At 41.6% G+C, this 5,190-nt stretch overlaps 1 non-coding gene across 1 annotated transcript; it reads right to left on the reverse strand.

The window, feature by feature from the left end:
* Positions 1-2,358: 2,358 nt before the first annotated feature.
* TRNAK-CUU (transfer RNA lysine (anticodon CUU)) lies at positions 2,359-2,431 on the reverse strand. The gene has a single exon. It is a non-coding gene; the product is annotated as a tRNA-Lys (tRNA).
* Between the last annotated feature and the right edge of the window lie 2,759 nt (positions 2,432-5,190).

The following is a 5,190-nucleotide window of genomic DNA, read 5'->3' on the forward strand; positions in this document are numbered from 1 at the left end:
TTGTTAGATCTTTGCAAAAAGTGCTCTCTCAACCTGGATTGCCTTCTGCCTCTCTGCATGTGGTCAGTGCCTACTCACCTCTCCTGCCTTCATAGAAATAAACCACTTCCTTTGGGGAGCTTCCCATATCTTTCCTTCTATGCTGCTGCAGTGCCCATCAGCTTAATCAAGCAACCATCTCTTGTTAAATAATGATTTATTTTATCGCTCACTGGTACATTTATCACTCCTTTATGTCTCTCTAGAGTAGTTAAGTCTTTGATTAAAATATGATAAATCTGTACACTCCTGCTCTTTGTTTTCTCAGTGTCTTGTACACACACCATCGATTTTGCAGCTGTGTGCATATTCTCATACTTATTTAGCACTTACTGTGGCCAAGAATAGTTTTTCACTTATTGTTATTTAATCTTCAAAACAATTCAAGGTAGTAGTTATTACTGCCATCGTCTCATTTTTGGCTACATTTAATTAGTTTCCCCAGGTGTTTAGAATAGCAGATTCTAAGACTTAAACCCCGATCTCTAAGACATCAGAACCTATTTGACTCTCTCTTAAGACACAGTATAATAAATTCCTTTTCTCTGTCTCTCCTCATTTAATTCTAAACCTTCCAAAGTTAAGAATTATGTTTTAATCAGAGTTACATTTCTACAGTGGTGGCTTCCCTGGTGGCTCAGATGGTAAAGAATCCACCTGCAATGCAGGAGACATGGGTTCGATCCCTGGGTTGGGAAGATCCCCTGGAGAAGGGAATGGCAACCCACTCCAGTGCTCTTGCATGGAGAATTCCATGGACAGAGGAGCCTGGCAGGTTACAGTCCATGGGGTAACAAGAGTTGGACATGACTGAGTGGCTAACACACAGCTCCAGTGCAGGGTTCCCAGGTGGCGCTAGTGGTAAAGAACCCACCTGCCAATGCAGGCTATATAAGAGATGCAGGTTTGATCCCTGGGTGGGGAAGGTCCTCTGGAGGAGGGCATGGCAACCCACTCCAGTGTTCTTGCCTAGAGAATCCTATGGACAGAGGAGCCTGGTGGGCTACAGTCCATGGGGTTGTAAAGAGTTGGACATGACTGAAGTGACTTCACACATATGCACAGCTTCAGGACATAGTACAATGACTTTTATGGAACTCATTTTGAGAACACAGAGATAGGATGGGAAGGCCTTTGCACCTAGCCTTAAGTTGCTCACAGAACTAGAGGGCAGACCCCTAAAGTGCTAATTTTGATATAAAGAGATAAATGGACTGTTATATATAGGCATAGACTAGTATGAAAGTGAGGAGGAGGGATATAGAGCCCACGCTTCAAGTGCCTGGTCTTCTCAAAGAGGTAATGCTTGAATTGAATATAAACACACTTAACTTCTTAGAAGCCCTTCCACTAAATGTGTATCTAGGGAGAAAGTCAAGTACTATACTAGTCTTCATGACACAAAATTAAAGATAACCTGCAGTCATATTTTTGAAACATGTAGCATGTGGCAGAAGAGGTGTGGAGTTATTGGTTATATTTTGTAAAAAATAAAACAATGTTATAAAGCCAATTTACCATTGTTAAATTGCTGTTAAAAGTGGTAATGTGTTAGAGTCAAGGGTTAGATTTAAAATTTTTGACTTGGCATTTTTAATGTGACAAGTGATTGTTGGAATCTTGTTGAATAAAAACTCTGTCTTCAAGTACTATGAACTTGAACCTCTCACCTCAATTTTGTCAAAACTTTGAAGTACATAGAAACATTACCATTTCTATAATAGCCAGGCTAAAAAGTCTGTTTAGAAACTACCTTCATAACCTCTTGTCCTCATTCTTTTCATCTTTACGAAGCAGAGGCTGGGTTGAAGACTCCTGAAGGATCTTTCCAGCTCTAGCAGACTCTGATCCTCAGTTTTGTCAATTATTTATTCTGAACACATAGTAAAGTGTCCACTGTTTTAATAAACACAGATAATCATATTCTGAAAAGAAAAGTGGTATTATAGATCAGGTGTTTATAACTTTGAGTTAAACTTCAAGCACTTCTAGAAAGTGAAAGTCACTCAGTAGTATCTGACTCTTTGCAACCCCATGGACTGTATAGTCTGTGGAATTCTCTAGGCCAGAATACTGGAGTGGGTAGCCTTTCCCTTTCTTCAGGGGATCTTCCCAACCCAGGGATTGAACCCAGGTCTCCCACATTGCAAGCAGATTCTTTACCAGCTGAGCTACCAGGGAAGCCCAAGAATATTGGAATGGGTAGCCTATCTCTTCTCCAGGGGATCTTCCAATCCAGAAATTGAATGGTCTCCCGCCTTGCAAGTGGATTCTTTACCATCTGAGCTACAAGGGAAGCCCCAAATGTTGAAGAGCAACTGCCCAACGTGGGCCTTGAACCCCCAGCCCTGGGATTAAGAGTCCCATGCTCTACCGACTGAGCTAGCTGGGCAGTCAAGCATTTCTCATCTGAATTCAAAAGAGCTTCTGAATTTCCTATATGACTCAGGGAACTCAAATCAGGGCTCTGTGACAACCTAGAGATGTGGGGATGGGATAGGAGGTTTAAGACTGAGGGGACATATGTATACCTGCGGCTGATATGTGTTGATGTATGACACAAACAAACACAATATTATAAAGTAATTATCCTTCAGTTAAAAATAAACAAATTAAAAAAATAAACAAGAGCTCCTGAGATGTATACCTGGTTTCTGAGGATGGTCTTTGACATCCTCAGAATGTCAAAGTGAAGGTTGCTGTCCTTGGTGCTGAGACTGATGTTTGCATAGATGCTCTTTGAGTAAGTGTGTGTGAGACAGAGAGAGGGAGGGAGAGAGGGTGGGAGGAAATGGGGGAGGCAGGGAGAGGATATGAGTGGGGCAGAGGGAGAGTTGGCTAAGACACAGGAAAAAAAAGTCTCCCATTTAACCAGAAAGCATCGTTTTTATTCTGCTAAAATCATGTAGGGAAGCTTCAGAGATTTTTCTGGGAGTCTCCATTATTTGATCTGTATCTTTTAAAACTGTGACTGAATTTTTACGTAAGAGGTTAAGAATGGTTCCCTCCTAGCATTTCATTTCCACGTTGATTTCACAGTTTGCCATGGCACCCCACTCCAGTACTCTTGCCTGGAAAATCCCATGGACGGAGGAGCCTGGTGCGCTGCAGTCCATGGGGTCGCTAAGAGTCAGATACGACTGAGCGACTTCCCTTTCACTTTTCACTTTCATGCATTGGAGGAGGAAATGGCAACCCACTCCAGTGTTCTTGCCTGGAGAATCCCAGGGACGGGGGAGCCTGGTGGGCTGCCGTCTTTGGAGTCGCACAGAGTCAGACACGACTGAAGCGACTTAGCAGCAGCAGCAGCAGCCTTTGTATATATGTTCTGTCAGGGAGTTTCTTCCTAATATTTTCAGTAAACTTAAATACCCATTTTACATTATTCCTTTGTGTTCTCCCCTTCACAGACAAGGAAGAGATTAGTTCAGTTTCTATGAACTTAAAAATAAATCAAGTTGCGATTAACCTATTTTCATAATTGGAAAATACTCTACTTCCTTTCCTCCCATATAACAAAGTGTCTGCTCCTCTTGTTCTTACTAACAACCAAAATTCCTTGGGCTGATGATATTATTTGTTGTACAACATGGAAGAATACCATGAGCCATTATTTTTCCTGTTTTTTCTCTCTCTCTTTTAAAGTATTATGAAGCTTTTGCCTTGTCTCTCCATTTTCTTATCATTTCACTGATCATATGTCAGCATATTTCACACCAGGTACTGTGTTTCAGATCAGTTTACTTTATTTCCTTTTTAACCTTCCTTGTACAACTCACCGGCAACCCACTCCAGTACTGTTGCCTGGAAAATCCCATGGACTGAGAAGCCTGGAAGGCTACAGTCCGTGGGGTCGCAAAGAGTTGGACACGACTGAGCGACTTCTCTTCACTTTGTACAACTCACAGGCTTCCCTGATGGCTCAATGGGTAAAGAATATGCCTGTAATACAGGAGACATGGCAGGTATGGGTTCAACCCCTGGGTTGGTAAGATCCCCCGGAGAAGAAAATGGCAACCCACTCCAGTATTCTTGTCTGGGAAATCCCATGGACAGAGGAACCTGGTGGGCTACAGTCCAAAGGGTCGAAAAGCATCGGACACGACAGGGCAACTAAGTACATACACATGCAACTCACAGTTTTCCCCCCAATTCTTTCCCAGTTATCTTAGAGACGTTTATCTCCCTCTCTTTGTTCCCCTTGTGAGAAGGAGGGGCTAATCCAGACTATTCAGTATAAGAGTATTGCTAGCAATATCTCTGTAGTAAAGGGAATGAAAGCTGGAAACTTTGATGTGGAATTAGGGAGAATAAAGAACCAGTGCCTTGAACTTATAAGCCCACCAAAAATGCATTCAGAACCTTTAAGAGTCAACATTTTCTTTCTTATATTTCTCTACTTAAATTTACTTTCACCAAAGAACAAAAATTTTGATTTTTCTACTTTGTTTCCCTTTTTTTTTGGCATTTCAATCATATTGTCTGCTACAATTTTTTTCTAATGCCATTGTACAATATGTCAGTTTTAACTAAGGTTAAAAAAGCTCTTGTGAACTGGACCCTTAAGATGATGTATGACATTTCATTATGTTTTTGAGGTCAAAGCAGTTGGCATATAACTTTTGGAAAATACTCATTTTCATCATGGGGCCTCTCTGTATTAATTTCTTAGGCTTGATGGATTTTATTAAATGTTTCACTGCCATCCATTTATTTTTAAAACCAAGTGCCTACTTTTTTTTGCATCAAACAAATAACCATCTTAGTAGGTTTTTATTTATCCACACTCCAGCCTTTAATATTCCTTCAAGTTCACATGGCAGTTATGCATGACAGTTATGAATAGAGTCCTCGTACGTACCAGGCATTGTACTAAGTTCTGGGGCAGAGCTATTTAAGAAGCAGTTGTTTGTGCTACAGTGTGTGTTAGTTGCTCAGTCGAGTCCAACTCTTTGCAGCCCCATGGACTGTAGCCTGCCAGGCTCCTCTGTCCATGGAATTCTCCAGGAAAGAATACTGGAGTGGGTTTCCATGCCCTTCTCCAGGGTATTTACCCCACTCAGGGATCAAACCTGGGTCTCCCACATTGCAGGCAGGTTCTTTACCATCTGAGCTGTTTGGGAAACCCTTGTGCTACAGTAGGGGGTACCA

The sequence above is a fragment of the Bos indicus genome, chromosome 10, assembly GCF_029378745.1.
Source record: "Bos indicus isolate NIAB-ARS_2022 breed Sahiwal x Tharparkar chromosome 10, NIAB-ARS_B.indTharparkar_mat_pri_1.0, whole genome shotgun sequence".
Lineage (NCBI taxonomy): Eukaryota > Metazoa > Chordata > Mammalia > Artiodactyla > Bovidae > Bos > Bos indicus.